We start from the raw sequence: 19,071 nt of genomic DNA, 5'->3' as shown, positions 1-19,071 counted from the left end.
AACATGCAGCAAGAGTCATTCCTAATAATACTATCACGAACATGCTATTTTAAAGATAACCGATGAAAAATGAAAAAGATATTATTTATATTTAGTTTATTTATGTTAAAATTCTAAACTTAAACAATTAATAATATAATATGTAAATTTCTATTGTAAAACCTCTTTGTATACAACTTTTTGGCCGTTTCTGTCCATTCGATAAAAATATAATCAAACCTGCACCCCCTAGAGACACTCTTGAAAATGGAACATTTCATTGACCATGTGAAAATAATTATTTCGGTAAATGTAAAGCCATTTTTTCAAATTTTTGACCCAATGATCTATTTATTGTCATTGTCATTGGTTACTTGCCATGTTTCTTCTTCAAACATAATGAAGATACTAAGATTTACTGATGCGTATTTAATATACGTTCTGTTAGTACAATAATTCGTTTTTTGTTGTTTTTAATTTTTTTTTTTTTTTTTTTTTTTTTTTTTTTTTTTTGAATTTCCAAATCTACAACCTATAACTGTCACAAAAACATTGAGACACAGAAACTCGATCTTGTTTTTGAAAAAAAATCAACTTATTAGTGAAAAATAAAACTTGCCCTCCAGAGCCCTGGGATCTGGTCTGATAAGAATTAAAAATGGCCTTATGTACATAATTCAAAATTCTGAACAACTTTTATTTTATGTGTAAAGTTGGTATCTTTCTTTGTTTTTTTTTTTAATAAATGGGATTTTATCATTTAAATAACCTATCTCCCCAACCTGGATACTAAATAAAGGCTATCTGTTCCACAAAACAAGGCTCTCAACTCAAAACACCATCAAAACCAAAGATTGTCATTTTAAGTATAGTTTCTATTACAGATCTATTATTCTTTGGAACAAAATACCTTTCTGCTTTCGTCAGGGAAGTGGGGATAAATTCAAGCAATTTTTAGTAAATTGTTTTTTGGTGTGACACTTGTTTCTTTGTTTTTTCTATTCTGCACTGTCACGTTTTAATTATATTTTTATATTTTAATATTTGTAATATAAATGAATGACTATTATTAAGAACGATAATTTTTATATTTTATAAAATAAGTAAACCTTTACAGGCTTTCTTTATCGCTGGTAGTCGAAATAAAAATAAATAAAATAATTGTTTAATTATTTGAATTTTTATGTAAAAATTTTCAAAAATCCATTGTTATTCACAAAATATAATTGAAAAGTTAAATTTTTCCGAACAATTTAAAAAATCCAGCATTTTGGAAAAAAAATTACAGTTTGAAAAAAATTTCAAATATTCCATTTTTCCAAAAAAATAATTCAAAAATCCACAGCTTTTCACAAAAAATTAAATATTTGGAAAAAAGTTTCAAATATTTTTTTTTTTTTAAAAAAAGTTCAAAAATCCATAGCTATTTACAAAAAAAATTTTAAATATTAAATTTTTTGCTCTGCTGCATAATTTGTCCGAAACAAAAATGTTGACTCCTATTTTTAAGTAAAATTTTTTCATCTTGACCAAAAAAAATATAGTAAAAAGTAAACATTCCTTAATGGGGGGGGTGGATTTCAGCCCTCCAGCCCATCCCCTTAGTAAGCCCATGTAATTACAGTATTTGATTTGATTTAAAAGACACGTATGTACGAGAGATCCTGTTTCATATACCTAATGGATATGCTGTTACGATGTACATATACAAATCCTGCAACTTGTGTACACATCTAAATATGTTGTACCTACAAACATCATCCAAATATTATGTGAATATGTACATAGGTATGAAAAAATATGAAAATATTAATTTATATTTACTTTCTATTTATATAAAAATACTCATACTTGAAAGCATATGTATAAATTATGTTTGCCTAATGCAATAGAGATATATACAAAAAAAGGCATCCGACATATATATATATAATAAGTTAAAACTAAAAATTGACACATTTTTGATTCCCCGATCAATATAAAAAATAATCACCACCACAATTGCTCCAGTTTATTTATATATATATAATTATAATATCAAAATATGTGATTATAAATATATGTGCCGTATCGAAAGTAAAATATCCAAACCGTAAGGATCATACCAAACAGAACTACGCTATAAACCCGTACTGTACCAACCCTAACACGTATTTCCCATAATAATAAGTATACATATATATACTACAGTTTGTGTGTGTCTTTTATGGTGCCCACACCGTTTGACCTAGGGAGCTGAAACTTTGCATTGGTGCCTCTTTTGAACTTTGTCATGCTACGATTGGGTTCTATTTTCGGGGGTCATATAAAAGGACTTATTCAATACTCAAAATACAAAAAATGTTTTGTTGGAAGTCAAGGAGACTAGATAGAGGTTGAATTATAAATTAAAAAGTGACTAACGTTTTAAAAAACAACAATACGAATAACCAAGTTTTCTAAATTTATGCAAAATTAAAAAAGTTATGGACAAAAAAGATCTAGATGAAAATAGCACTTTCGTTTTTGTTTTTTTTAGGTGGAAAAAATTGTATTTGCAATGAAATATTGGATTCGATGAAGAAAAAAAAGTTTGTAGAAATTTGTCCGGAAATTTGTTTGCATATAAATTTGACAAATATAAATTGATATTTAACTGAAATATCTGTCATTTTCTCCATAATTTATTAATTTTTTTTCTTTTTTTTCCTAAAACCTCTATTTTTAAGAATTTTTGGACATAAATTTGAAACAATAACATTACATCGAAGTATTTATCGTGGGTAATTTTTTAAACAACATTATTCTCCATAACTTTTTTGGTTCTGCAAGTAAAAAAAAATCTTGGTAGGTTTATTAATCATTATTCTGCGAACATAAATGTATTACATTAATCATAAAATATATATTTTTTTTATGACTAGTGCTAACCTTGTTCAAATTTCATTCAAGTAACCATGTGTAAAAAGGGCCACCCCTTGTACACAGATTTACAAAATTTGTCACTCCGGAACATTTTTTAAAAAATAATAATTTTGATCTGATTTTTTATATTTAGATAAAAGTTATTCTCGATCATGTATTTTTGTATTATTATTATTAACATAAAATATGATTTTTTTAGTCTTTGTTGAAATAAAAATAAGAATCTTTTTCTTTTTTATTTTCAATTGACCGCCTCCTTGAAATATTAGTCTCAAAGGGAGACACCTCTCTCACGCCCCCCTGAGAGGCTGCCATTGATTAATTGATTCATTACACGATAGTTTTAATTCAATCCCATCTGTCTTTTTTAGAGTATAATACATAGATGTGTTGAGGACTATCCAGAATGTAGGGTTTGATTATTGCTTAAAATACAGAATTATTAGGAACACTCTCCCGTTGGGTAGTACTCAGGCAAAGTTAATCGAAGAAATGCTTCTTTTTTGTGGAACAATATAGAAACATCCAAACACTTTCTATTTGAGTGTAAAATAATGTGTGCTACTTAACCTGCTAAATTATTTTTTTAATCAAAAAGACTTATGTTTTATCTATATTGGCTATGGGCGGAGAATATATATTTTCTTCTTACTAAAATTCAGCATATTTTTTATAATTTAAGTAGTACGTGAAACCCCCTCTCTCCCTGTTTATCAAGCTGTGTATATAATATGATTGAATTTTGTATTTAATAGTTTTTGATAATGTTGAAATAGGATTGTGCTTTTGTACAAAAACAAATAAAGTTATTTTACTTCCTTAAGACACTCTTTACAGGATTGTTTTAATTCCATTCTCTCTTTCATTTCAACAAGAAAGTTTAAAAAAGAATATAGAGTATTCTTTTATTTGTATCAAGGTTTTAAGTAAGTATCTTTAAGAACTTCATATTATCATTTCTTTAATATAAAAAAGAGGGAATGCACTTTAAGGGTTTCTTTCTTCCTTTGGTTGGTTGTCATAAAAGAGGGTGTATTTGAGGAACATTAAGTAATATTAAGACAGCTATTAATTAATTCTGCAAGTATGAGATAATTTCTTTCTTTAAAAAAAATTGTCCTTATCCTTGAGGCATTCTACCTACCTACCACATATTTTGTATTTTCATAGAGTGTCTTGTAAAGAAAGATGAATGTTTGGTCTACTAAAAGTGAAAAGGTATGACAAAATTTATAGATTAAGGGATGAATAGAGGGAAAAAGTACAACTAAGGAAGAATAAGTCTATCCATCATCATGACAAGATGGAGAAGAAAAAAGATTACGTACGTACATGCATAACTAAACCAAAAAAAAACAAGGAACGATTAATAATAATTTCCTTTTAAACACTAATAAGTAAGAGACATTCAAATTCAAATATAATATATATACAATGGTATCAACACAACATCAACAATTCATGATTAGTAAATAAAGCTACAATTGTCGGCACTTAAGATTGAGCACTTTTAAAGTCTGGACCTTTGGCCTTTTTAATATTAGCAGCATTGTTGGAATTTGCATTAAATCTTGCCAATTGTATGCGTATTTCAAAAATCAAAAAATATTCGATGTTTTGGCTTACAATAAGTTCGAAAGGGTCGTAATTTGTAATTTGTTCGTAAATTAACTTTGTCTAAGTGGTAGAAATATTGCTGGGATGGCGAACGAATTAGTCTGGTTTTTTAAACATGGGGGTGCATTTAGGGACTGTGACGTTGCATTTTTAGTGAAAAAATGAAAAACCTTTGCTGTCCAATGGAGAGACTGAATGGTCGGAAGTATGCAGCTTTAACGTCCCATACATGCTTACTCATTCTCACAGTCTTGTACCTGATTATATAGATTTAAGCCGTGCCCCTCTCAATAATTATCTGAAGCTAGAGTCCTTCAATGAGAAGTATGGGAATGATTGGATATGGCAACACACAGACAACATCTCTCAAAACTTCATCAAGGACAATGCCCCGGCTTTCTTTTATATGGATTATATGTTTACTTGCTGCTTTGATACGTCTTTCCTCGGCTTTGCTGTCTTTTGACGGCTCAAAGAGATGCTCTCTGAGATTAATTTAACGTAAAAGACCCTGCTCAAATCCGTCATGATCCAATTTTCATAATAACCAGCTGCTCAAAATTTTATTGTAGGCTGTAATTGGATTGTTACTAGTTCATTTCCTATTTATTTTATGTCTCTTCTTTGAGGAAATGTTGGGAGAGAGGCAATGATTTTCATGTGACGTCATTATTCTGCTAGTAGAATATTTTGGAAAATCCAAGTTTTAGTAGTACAACGTTGAGCTCTGATAATCTTAGCGGAAAGTATTAAGAAAAAGACAAAAAGTAGTCAAGAAAATGACCTATAAAGCGCAGACGGTTTTGATTTAACAACAAAAATCTTACATCAATTATTAGATGGATATTATATGTAGATTATAATCTAGATATATATTTTGTGATTTAATTTATTTGATCTAATAAATTGAGCAGTACGAAAGAAGCAAACCTAATTACCCATCTACTAAGAAGGCTAAAAACTAATCCGTAATCCTTGCTATTCACCTATTGATAAAAGTATGATCTGCTTCTTTGTGACGACATAATCCATTTTCCTCATTAAAAAAAAGTAAACTTATTATACAGAGTTATAAAAAAAAAGGAATTGTGTCAAAATGTGTCTTAGTTTTAATCAAATAAAAAAACTATATTTAGCCCTTAAATGTTTTTTGTTGCACATATTCAACATAACAAAAAAAAAAATACTAAAATGTATCAATTTGCTACTTTTTATATCTGAAAGAATCTTATTGGTAAGCGTGAGTAGATTTTAATTTAACTTTGCATCAAAAAAACACTCTAAGTAGGTAATTAGAAAAAAAAGTAATCAAATAATTTTTTTTTTCGTTATATTACTTATATGAAATGTTATTCATCTGATAAAATTATATTTAGGGCAAAAAAATAAATAAGGTGTTCAGGTTTAAGATACATTTGTGTCAACATAAAAGATGACACATTTATCTACGGATTAACTACTTAAATTCAATATGCAGCGTTAAATATTCAATTAGATTAAAATAATCGCAACTATTAAGACGGCTGTCTGCAGGTATAATATATATATTTTTTTTTTTTTTGGGTGGGGGAGGTTTGGAAATTTGAAATTTTTTTCAAACAAAATCCAAAAATTAAAATTTGTTTGAAAAAATTTCGAAGATCAAATTTCAAAAACTCACAGTTATTCAAAAAAAAAAAGTTTTAAATATTAAATTTTTTGGAAAAAAATTTCAAAAATCTATAGTTATTCTTAAATAATTAATTGTTTAAGAAAAAAAAATGGAAACTATTTTTAAAAAATTTAATTTTTTTGAAAAAAATTTCAAAATTTAATTTCAAATATAAATTTTTTTGAAAAATTATGTATAATTTTATGAGAAAAAGTTTCAAAAATTTAATTTTCTAATAAAATGAAAAAAAAAAAATATTTTGGGGCTAAAGGCCACCCTTTCGGACGCCCCTTTATAATGACTAAAATTTATCAAAAGGCCCAAAGCCTTAACTATCAATACTTTATACCAACAAATAATATTTTGCTTCTATAAGTGTGCATAATGGCCAGTAAAAAATCATATGATCCTTTCATACAAAAAAAATAGCTTTAAAAAAAAAAATATGTTCTCTAAATTTTTTTCTCTTTCATTCCAGCCCACTTTAATGTTGACTTGTAACATTTTATAACCAAAGTAAAAAACCCCACCCTCTTTATTTTCCCCCAAAAAGTAGGTAGAGTATTTGAAATGGAAACAAGGACCATGTGCTCCAATCTGCTACACAAATTATCCTTATTACAAAATGTACGTACATATTTGACCATATGAAAGAAATTGGGTTAGCATTACATTGCTTAATAAATTTCAAGACCCCCTTTTGAGCCTCTAACGTTATTTGATTTCAGATTTCTTTGTTGTCTACAGTATATGTATTTCTGAAAAAAAAAGTCCAATAATAATTTGTGGATTGAAATTAACCAAGGATTGGACATACCTTCCATAAAATAAAAGAGGGGAACCACTCTGTACATAAATTGTTATTGTATTACATCGATTCTTTTGTGTTGAAAGCCAAAAATAACAATCACAATCATGTATGTACATCTTTACTTACAAAACAAACGTTAGGGTGAAAAATCCAAATCACATTTCTGTATTTTATATGTGGCTAATACTTTTTTATCTAATTTTTATATTAAGATAAAATGGTTAGAAAATATTAATTTCATTTTTTTTATTTTTTTATTACCAAGTATTAACAAAAAATGAATGAGATTTTCAAAAATTATTAATATTCACTGCATTGACAATGAGCATTTTATGTCAATCTCCCATTCATGTCTCAAAATTGGATAGCTTTAAGAATGTATCTAAAGTTAACTTCGAAAATAAGAATACACTCAAATATAAGGGAGATGTATTTTTTTACAACGGAATTTGTCTAAGGGTCATCTCGCTTCAAAACGTTGAAACTTAATTTATCATCTTCGAAATCACAATTATTGTCTATGTTTGTACAAGTTGTAATCTAAAAATGAGATGAAAAAGATTAGATTAAGGATTTACAGTACATGGAAAGAGGCTAATACAATTATTGAAGATTTGATGGATGTTCCATATATTAATGGTAAAATTTTGTATCATATTGAGCAAAATCATGTATATTTTTCAGGCGGGCCGTTCTTTTGGAGTTGGCAAACTGAGGAGTAAATTTTCTTATTTTAGCTGTTGTCATTAGGATTTAATATCTGAGGAGTGAATCTCCTTTTCTACTACATATAATTATACACAAAGCTGAATTGAACATTTGGAACATTAACAAAAATATCAGCTCCTTTATTTCCCAATTTATCCATCTTTCTTTTATATAGCAGGATATGACAATCTACGTACTTCATTATTTTGTAACTTGAAATGAATTCAAAAGCCACTTCCTCCATTTGGCAACTATTTTCTCGTATTACTCCATTACAGAATCAATCAAATGACAATAGAGATTATTCTCTATATCTATATAGATGTGCACACATGAGCCTTACTTTACCTCATCAAAGAGTCAATTGACTATGACGAATGATGACTAATCAATTATAGTTGATACATACATAGATGTAAACAAGAGCATTCAAAAAGTCGGTTCTAATGACCCGTTCTTATCTTCATGTACATATTAAGTATATAGATATCTGATTAAGGGATGATAGACAAAGATTTGCATTAGGATTCACATATTCGTAGATAATATTTTTGTGCATAAAGGTCGGATATCAATTATAAGTATGATGGACAAGTGATTTATTGCTACTCAAAGGCGTACATATTATGTACAATGGATCAAGAGAATATTATGTGCAAATGTCTTAAACATATTATATGCACATTTTGTGAGTGCAAATATATATTTCATTTTGCATTAATTGATAAATTAATATACATATATATATTTATTAGTAATATGTACATTATACAGTTTTTTGTACCATATGTAATTCCAACTACGCGAGGGAAAAGAGTTCTAGTTGGTGCACAAGTCAAGTTGACCCGTACAAATTTCTTTAAAGAGTTTAAAAACTGTTTTACAGTATTTTGATGGAATAAATACCAATAAATGTTGCATTAGATACAACTCTTAGAGAGGCATGAGTAATTTTTTCATGTTCTTTAATTATTTGAAATATGTATTTTTTTATTATTTAAAAATTGTTTGAATTACTACAATAACTATCTACTATTATTGATAGATAATTCATTATTGCTGCAGCAAGTTGCCCCACCAATGAGGCAAGTTGGATCCAAAAAATGTCCCACATTCAAATTGGTTTTACAATTAAAGTACAATAAACTATTTTATTTAACTCCAAGAGTTGCAAGTCCAAGTGGAATCTCAATTTTTTGTTCAAACGTCCTAGTTGATGAATATCTTTTCATAGAATCCAATTGGAGACATTGGATTTATTTCCATAATTATAATGTAGGATCCGTAGGGTTTTCATATGTTTTTTTTTGGATGTAGAACAAACTATCTTTCGAGATGCGAGTATTAGCAATCGAATACAAGTCGAGTCTCAAGTTTTTGATTACAAGAAGGACCGATTGTAAGACTGGACTGGGCCAAATAAATAAAGACACACCCATATGATTGCCATAATCATGGTTTTATTATTATTGAGGATCTAAATAGTGTGACTATGGATGAATCACCATTAATTAGCCGATAATTACTAGTGCTGAAAAATTAGTAGCCCCTCCCCCTGTGATTATGACCATGCCTCCACGTTTCTGGGAGATATTCTGGCACATAATGTTATGTTTCACTCTGTAAATGCTTAAACTTGCAATGGATTTATTTACGTATTTTGCATAAAGGTAATCTTCATTTAATTTTAATTTTGCATTAATTGATAAGTTAATAATGCAACATGTAAGTAATATTTAAATAAAATTATTTCCTTTGGCTAATTTATTTTTTCCTTTACTTAAAAGTGTACTTAAAGGACGTAATACATTTTTGATTTGAAGGCTTTATTTTTTCTAACTTTTTATTCTTTGAAGTTTGTTTATATATATATATATCGTAAAATAAAAGATTTAAAGTCAAATTAAGGCATGATGATGAAGTGAGTTGTTGTTCCTGGTCTACCAACTTCATCTCTCCTCTTCTCTCTCTCTCTCTCTCTTTTCATTGAAGCTTATAGAAAACCTATAGAAACAAGATGGTGTGTGTTGTTACACCCTTCTCGTTTTTTTTCGAAACGGGTAACTCCTTCCATTCTTCTTTTGCATAATGTTATAGTCTCATTTACATTTCATTAAAAAAGAATGTTCCTGGCTACAATCTATTTTTTTTTCTTCTTCTTCTTCTTTTTCTTTTTGCTTCATTTTCAGGGATCTGCATGCATTGAGAAGAAAGGGATTTTGTACTATGAGTGGGGAGGATAATGGTGTTCTTTTCTGTGTGTTTTAATTGATGAATTCGTTTAAAACAAGGGGTTTCAAGGTATGGGAGACTGAACTCCTCAGACAATAAATGTGTTGTGTTGGTCCTTAATTAGGAATGAAAACTACAATCCCCTTCAATTCAGGCCAGCATATAAGTCCTAATACTCATAAAGATCAGTCCTTGATGGCATCCCGTAACTACATATATTTCTTGTTTTTTGTATCAGTTCAAGTACTCGCAGTCCAAAGGACTGAAGGTCTTAAAGACCGATCCCAATGACCAATAGTTCTAGTCCTAAGACTGAACCGGACCGAATAAAGAAGGAATGCCACAACACTAATGAATGGGGTAATTATACATTATGTCAAGAGACAAAACGTTGCACAGTTATCAAAAATGAAACTAATACAAGTCTTGTTATGGTATAAGTCCGAAATAACTTGTGCCAAAAGAGCTAGTTCAGGGGAGTTGGAGAGAGTGGAGATTGATCTTATTAACATTGATGAAGTTGCTAACCAGATTTCCAGAGTGGGGTCTTGTATTATCCATATGCAAGACCCACTGTTCGACGTTGTGTCTTTTCAATGTTTGATCTTTCGACGTTGTGTCCTATTTCCTACATGAACAGATGTGTCCCCTTCCCAATATGCGCAGCAAAACAGTTGAAAATTGCGTTCTTATTTTTAGAAAGACTTTAGCCATGAAAAGTTGCATGATTACTGATTTTTTGTATGTATGGTTTACAGTTTGGCATGCACGTCATATTTTCTTTTTTATCTCGAAATTGGAGACAACACAAAGTTGACATTCAATCATCACAACCTTTTAAAAATTAGGAATGCGACGCGAGTTATATTTTATTATTGGAGTAGTGCAAAAAGGATCTCGACTCTTTCGAGTTATTCAGACAATTTGGAAGATATAGAAAATAAGTAGATGGAAGGTCTCATTATGTAGAGGAGGTTGTGAGTTCGTGTCTTAAGTAGAATCAGGGGGAGGGACTCAGAGTCGACCCGTGAACTGAGGGACTGACGCCTCTTTCTTGTATCTAAAATGAACCATGACAAGATGATACTCCCTAAAGGAGTCGTAGGGGGCAAATCAGTCACTTCTCAGTCTCCAAAAGGCAATTGCTAATATATTAATGGCTTCACTTAGTAAGTTATTTTCTTATTATGAAAAGGTTGTGATAATTGAAGTTTCAACTTTCTGTTTTTGCTCTCCTCAATTTCGAGACAGAAAGAGTGAATATGAAATGTAAGGCAAATTGTAGGCCATGTATATGTTTTCAACAATAATTGACAGCATTATTATGAAACTCCCTCTGCATTGTTTCATTTTTTTTTTATCAGAAATTTTTTTAAATTTAGAATAAGCGTGCAGTGACTTTTTTATAAACCTGTAAAATGTCCATATTTATTGTGAGACAAACAGTTGAAATGAATATCGACTATTTAAAAGATCAATGTATAAATACTTTTATGAAGGAAAAATGACGCATTCTAAAAATCAATTTAAATAGAAAATATCTTTTTAATTAATGAAGTACAAAAAATCTAAAAGGTTTCCTTTAAAAAAAAAACAAATGATAAATAAGATCCAAAATATCTTGAGCTTAAAAAAATCCGTTTTTAAAATCAACATTTAATATTACTGTATTTTTACAATTATTAAGTTCAAATATTCCTGAGTCAAATGTTTTCCTTTTTGAAAATCAAAATATTGTCATCCTAACATTAGTCAATGATGTTATTAATTTAGCTGTGGAGGCTGATAAAAGTTCCCGCCTGTAGGCCATACAAAGGTAGAAAAAGACATTTATTAATTATGTATAAATATGTAGAATAGATAGATAAACCATGGAACTCTAGATATCTGCTATAAAGACGCCATTTTTCTTTTCCCCCTATGAGTCATTTTTTTCTTTTATGTGTACAAACATAAATCGGAGTCAAATAAGGCAAATTATATCAAATAAGTAAAATTATGCACTTTAACTGTATACAGTTCATAAAAGAAGAAGATTCTATGACTCAAGTTGGTGATGGGTGGGGGGGGGAGCATTAAAAAAAATAACGACGATAGACTTCCATGTATATAGAATTCCAAGTATAGAGGTTAATTGTCATAGAAACAACACATTTGCTTACATTTATAGATAGGTAATCAAACTCTCCATCTATGTGTGTGCATAGGTACACACATCATTCCCCTTTCTTACTTTCCAATTGATGAAAAAGAAAATTGATACTCTGGGTGCAACAGTTCACTTGTTAGTATTATTTCTTCATACATTAATGATCATTTTTTGTATGTATGGAGTAGCTAGTATAATGATGATGATGACTCCGGACTTCATATATATAAAAGTCATTTGTCTTTGTTAAGATAGGTCGATAAAAAATGAGATCCCTTCAACTCCATATATACATATATTGTCTATACGGGATCAATTAAAACAAACTTTGACGTACTCCAGATACTCAACATATGCATTCTGAGATCATTTTGGTTTTATTGAATAGTATAGATAGTAATAGCATATCAAATGTCAATATAACCTCCATGGACCTCAATCACTCTCTCAATTATAATACGGAGTAATCATTTTACGTCATAAATCAAAACATTAATCTTATATAAATAGTCCCAGAGTTAATAATATTGATTTTAAAGTTAAATTATGCTTTTAACAATTGTAGAACTCTTAAATGTACACAACTTTGAAAAAAATTCCATTAAGCGTCTATTGTTTGAAAAACTACGACACTGAGAAAATTGTAAAGTTAAGCCAGATCATACAAACTTGGTTTTATTCAGAGTTTCAAAATTTCAAAACTGTATTAGAGCAGGTGTTACCATTTAAAAACGTTGGTATTACTGACATTTTATACTATTTCAACTCTTACCTTTCAATACTTCGATTTAAATGAATTTATGAAGTAAAAACGATCGTGACTATTTTACCGTTCACAAAGAAAATTGTGAATCTTCCAAAAACGGTCTCAGAGTTGGTTCACAATACGGGATCTAGACCAACTGCAGCAATTTGGAATGTTAAATTAAGGGGATATCAGATAGTACTACTTATTGCACTTTAGCCTAATTAACTCTGGAGTTATTTGCGTTAAAATAATATTCCCATTAGCTAAACACGTCTGAATGAGTGATTGTGTTTCTTTATCTTGACAACTGATTAAAAATAAATATAAATTTATGGTATTAATCATTTAATCACTTGTATGGGCAGGAAAAAGTCTCAGCTGTGATGTACTCATACGAGATCTGGATGAGGTCGAAGTTTGTTCCAATTTTAGTGCATGACCCTGTAAATCGATCTATAGGCAATGACCTCTGAATGTTTTTATAACGATGTGATATTTATTGTCAACCTTTTCTTTAAAAAAAAAAGAAAATGACCCAAAATCATTTAGTTAAATCTTCTATTCTTCATCTCTCAGCCTTTCTTTTAAAGAGAGAAAGATAAAGCGCCCAGAAACAGTTGTTAGTTAACTATTTCTTACCAAATGCTGGACTATTGTTACCTTCACTGTATGTCTCAACCCAAAAATAATCAGAAAAAAGGCCAATTCAAAAGACTGATAAGGCGAAAATAGAAAAAAATTCAAACTTACAACAAAACACAAAGTATAATTTTCTGTTTGTAAGTTAACACCGTGTTCATTTCTCAACATTTCTAATAAAATTATAATGAAAATTTCGAAGTAAGTCATTTATTCCCAATTATATGATGGTTACTCTTCATATCTCAACATTTCCTTTACAAAGAGAGAAAAAAAAACAGTCTAAAATCAATTTTTACTTAACCAATTTTTCCCAACTTTTATCCTCTATTCTTTATGTAATTGTTTACGGCTAAACTAACACTAATGAATTCGAGTTGGAACAATAAATGTTATTCCTAACATTAATAAGGAGCAAGAGTGATAGAAAAATGAACAGCTGACGGGGGAAACCCCGTTTTAATTTTCATATTAGGTCATATACTTGAATTCCGAACACTATTGAAAATAGATGTATTCTTTCCAATTCATATTTATTTATATTTTATGTTGTGGCTATCCTTATTTAAGACTGACGACTACTGTCGTCCCTTCCTGCATAGCAAACTCATAAAAAATAAGTTCTTGTACTTACAGTCCTAATGGCTGACGGTCTTAAGGACCTTTCTTAAGAATAGACTAGACTGGAATAAATAAATAAGGACTGGTATAACACTACATATAGTCATATTCTTTGTTGGTGGGTGTACATTTATGTAAATACTCTTTAAATCCTGGAAATAATCGATTTCAACGTTAAGTGTTTTAACAAGCAAATGCTGTTCAGAATTGAATAATGTTCCCCTAGTGTTTTATACACTCTACATTATTTTGACTCAATACTTTGGCAAAATTCTTATTGAATTCTCATGAGATGATCCTTTTTCTATGAAATGATAAAATATGGCGTATATATAATTTTTTTATTGTTCTCATGTGACACGTAAATTTTGAATGTTTTTACTTTGGTTGTTGTGTTGCTTCTCTTGTTATGATTATTATTATAGTTTGAGTTTAAGTAAGTTAATTAGCTCTTTGTATATTATATAAAAGAGAAATAAAGTTATTCTTTGTATAAATGATAATTATTTATCTATTCACACAACACCAAAAAAAGAAACTATAGAATATCGTTGCTACTAATTTTTATGTTATGTGTATAGTTTATCTCTTGGAATTCCGTTTTCCCGACATTTCTCAGAGTCTCAAATGAAAGGAAAATTACCCCCCTAGAACCACGAGTTCCTTTATCCCCTCTAAAATGATCTTTTTGAGACAAGGTTGATCCTTTTTCTATACTTTAAACTTTAGTCCTCTCTTCCATATAACGTGGTTTATACCATCTCTGCATATTATTCATGTCGACGGGGTTTTAGGTTGACCCCCTCCGAACGAGGATAGACGTGGTTTGAGCCCCCCCCCCTCCCTTCTAAGTAGCCACGTTGCTTGTTTATGTGCTGTTATAATAGATTTTTGAAGCTGTATGAGATTTGTCATTTCAGATGTCTCATATTTTTATAAAAATAATTTCATTGATTCCTGTAATGTACAAGTTGACTAAAAATACATATTGAAGAATCTTTCGGTTCAAAGTTTTAGCGATTCTAGTTATATGCAGAGCGTAAATTGACTTTTACCACGCTAATCATTTTCTGTATTTCGCTATTATACAACTCCCAGCTCCATAAAAAAAACCTCACCGTCACTGACTAATTAAGTTAGTTAGTTTTTTTCAAAAGTTGGTTCAAGTAATGTTATTTAAAAGGAATACGGTATTTCACGGGATAACGTAATTTAAAAAAAATGTTCTTAGGAATATGAAAAACCCTAGTACAAAGTATGTGGAAATGAACAAAAAATTGCTAATAAATATTTTGAATAGATTTAATTAATTAATGGCACAAACAAATGTAGTTATTTATTTATTTTTACTTTACCCATCTCTTTGATAAGTATTTGATATCAAAAAAGGATTTTTTTTTTTGTTTGGCTATTGAAAGTGCTTAATTCACTTTACTATGTACATATATACATAAGTACTCGTTACGGTGTCTTTATTGGCATGAAAAAATAATCTTCAAATTATATAGTTTGTACATTATTTAACCATAAAATCACTCCTACCTCAATGCATTTTTATCATCAAATAATAATATCAGAGGGATAGCAACAAGGCATACATATACACAATATATGATAATAATGTATCCTTCATCGAAAAATCCTTGACTAGTCTTATACAAATAGATATATTAAAAGGGACATTTATTTTTTTGCTTTTAGAGTATCAAATTGAAGTGTAGATATTTACCCTATATATAATGAATTCAAATACAATAATTTTATTTGAGATACGAGTTCCCCAATATACGAGTTTGCAAGATACAAAGTGGATTCCGAACACAAAGTTACCCTAATATACAAGCTGGTCAAAAGTTGGAGATGGGATATTTCTTATGGTGTAAATTGCTTTTACTTATGAGCTCGGTCCAGGAACGAATTAAACTCATCTGTAAAGGTATAATGGGTACATTAAATATTCATTATAGTAGACATTGAATTTATGATCAAGTCAAAAGTATTAAAAAACTTAATCTATAAACATAAATGATTTTTTGTCAAAATTAGACGCAAATCAATAAAAATGATATTAGTAAACACTTTTTTTTTTAACGATCATCAAAAAAGTATGTATTTTATAAATAAAAAAAGAGGTCATTTGTAGTTTTAAAAAGAAATACCATCTAATATTGTATGAGAATCTGTCAAAAATTGTCAAAAAATCCTAGTCACGACCCTAAGAAGAGTCAAATAAAAATGTTATTGATCAAAATACTTTGTCAACGCTAGAAAAAAAAACACAATATATTTAGGAGGGGCAAAATTGAATAAATTGCCTATTTTAAAGTATTTTTCTACAAAATGAAAAAATACATTTTTTATAAACTAAATTAAACTTTCTTACACTTATGAAAATAGTTTATTTTCCGATGACTATTTATTTAAGTTATTTCATTGGGTTTTTTTTTTCGTTCATGCATTGTTTCTTTCTTTATTTTTAATCAATGGCGCTGGAATTAAAAAACTAACCTATACAGAGTTTTCAATGACGTCATCAATTGTATTACAATTGAAGGAGACACCATCTTGGGGGCTCAAACTTGATATTTTTACTACATAAAATGGACAAATTTCGAATAAATCTTCATTACACTTTATCAAATGGCTTTAAGAATAAAAAAGACTAAATACCTACATTGAGTCCAACTTGATGCAGGTAACAACATACTTATGTAATTACTTGATGTAACAACAGATTTTTAATTTAAATTAGGGTGAGATATATAGTAATAAAACCAAGCAATAGAGAGATGGAATTTTGATACACAGTTAAATTTAAGTATTTTTATTTGTTGGTCCCATTTTGATATCCAATAGTGGACTACTTTCCTCAATATTAATTATTAGACCTCCAAAAGGTATCCAATAGTTTACTACTTTCCTTAATATTATGGATTAGACCTCAAAATGGCCGTCATCAACAATGATGAAGTCACATGACAACCCTCTATATAGGAGTAGTTATTTTTCACATGAAATGACCATCAACTCTGAGTCCATTATAATTGAATAAAACTATTAATGCGATTTTTCAGGAAGATCTTCTACCAAAGTAAGAGCCTTGACCAAATAGTTTGGACTAACCAAATAAATAAAATAGCTTAAAAACCAATTAACACCATGGGTATTCACCAATAGTTTAATAATGATGTTGAAAGTATCCGCACTCCTTGAATTAATATAATATATTTTTACAACTTTCATGAAAGGTTTCTCAAAACTACAGGGACAGTAATTGTTTTGCATCAAAGTATTAATAATATATTAGGTAAACTACGGGGGAAATTAAGATGTTAATTAGTTTAAAAAAGACGGACTTGACTCAACCAAAATTAATTAATTGTTAATTAGTGTTAAGATTCATTAATTGTAACGAGAGAAAAAAGTGTTTGATTGATTGAGTGACGTAGCTTTTTCATTTAGGCTGTTGTATGAAAAAATGGGTGCATACTCATTTTGACAAGGGCCACGTCATCATTAGGGTTTACCTTAAAACAGTATTTCTCAACTTTTTCATCATTACGGCGCCCATTAGCTTAATCTTGTAGGAGGTTGCAGCAGCTAATTTTGCCCAACTATTTAGGTCTAGGATTTTGAACAATTTATTTTATTTAGAAAAGACATTTCCTTGTAATCTTTGATGACTTTATTTTGAGAAAATATGAAGAGCCCTGCCCTTGTCCATAGATTGCAGAGCCAAGGTTGGGAAGCACTGCCTTAAAAGATCAAATCTAACTGTAAAACATAGAAAATTTAACCAAATAAAATTACTTTATGAGGTTTTGAGTTTCATAGCTCTGATATAATTTTTGTTGGCCTCGCTTTTGGTGTTTTTTGGTCCAACTTTCATTCATTTCTTTAAATGAACTTTAATAGTATGTATTTTCCTATTTTGCTTTTACAAAGAAAATGAATTGATTGAAAGAACAAAAAAAAAATGTTTTTCCTCCTTATTAATGAAAGACAATTATTGATGAGTGATGGATCTGACCAGTAATGTGTTTTAAAAGAGACTTTGCAGAATTAATGAAGGAGAGAAACAGTTTTATACTAAACTGGGTCAACGATACTCTGATACAGTTATTTCCAACCTTTTCCTCACTCCAGAGTCCTAGAGTATGTATTTTTCAGAAATGGGGAAAAAGTCCTAATATTTCTTTCGATATCATTTCAAATCCATTACTATAATAGAGGGTCTATAGTTTTAGGTTTATTTTAAGTTCAGTATAAATTAGCTTTCGAGTCTTTGATTGTGGAATCAAGTACAGTGGACAGTCTTCAAAATATGGACTCAGCTCCAATTCGAGTTTCGAGTCCCCAATGCTAGTTTATATATTTATATCTTGCGGCATATGTACTATACATTATTAATTATTTCTATAATTTCTCGGAGAGCCCTTGACAATACACTAGGAAGTCGAAGGGCTCCGAGGAGCACCGGTTGGAGATCACTCCCCTAAAACTATTATATCACTTAATAAAAATAAATAAGAAAGATGATAATAATGTTTATATCCCTTTTTTCACAATTAAAGACACATCTTACCTTATTTCCAACAAACAAGAAAAGGGCTTTCCAATCACCGTTAAAATTACATTGATATGTATATAGGTAACATGTATTTAGATAGATTGATCAACAATTGGTTAATTCATCACTCTATATGTGTACTATTGATACATTACTTCTTCTCGGATAGCACTTCAAGGAGCAACACACGTTCAATAAGAAAATACTTCTTTTTTTTCTTCTTACGACAACAACAAAAAAAAAGAAGGAAAAGTTGTTCGTGTCTACTAGGGAAAGATGTGAAGAAGGATGACAAAGAGAGGGGAGAGAGCGGAGAGAGTTGAAATGATTCTCTGAGTGCTTTTTCCGTTCCTATATTCGTCTTCCTCTCACACACCCTTTCATATTGTACATACTTATTATAAAATTGCTCCCTATAATGATCCTAATTATGAAAAAATAA

At 29.4% G+C, this 19,071-nt stretch overlaps 1 protein-coding gene across 3 annotated transcripts in view; it reads right to left on the bottom strand.

The window, feature by feature from the left end:
* LOC121116493 (innexin inx2) overlaps nucleotides 1-18,825 on the bottom strand; it is a 90,584-nt gene extending 71,759 nt beyond the window's left edge. For 2 of the 3 annotated variants that reach the window (XM_040710749.2, XM_040710750.2), the window contains exon 1: nucleotides 18,645-18,825. The gene's annotated coding sequence lies outside the window, so the exon portion shown is untranslated. The remainder of the gene's footprint in view (nucleotides 1-18,644) is intronic. The other variant, XR_005863878.2, reaches the window with a different exon arrangement.
* Nucleotides 18,826-19,071: the final 246 nt, after the last annotated feature.

The sequence above is a fragment of the Lepeophtheirus salmonis genome, chromosome 4 (genome assembly GCF_016086655.4).
Source record: "Lepeophtheirus salmonis chromosome 4, UVic_Lsal_1.4, whole genome shotgun sequence".
Lineage (NCBI taxonomy): Eukaryota > Metazoa > Arthropoda > Copepoda > Siphonostomatoida > Caligidae > Lepeophtheirus > Lepeophtheirus salmonis.
The sequence above is the reverse complement of the archived record's forward strand: the minus strand, read 5'-3'. Positions and strand labels throughout refer to the sequence as shown.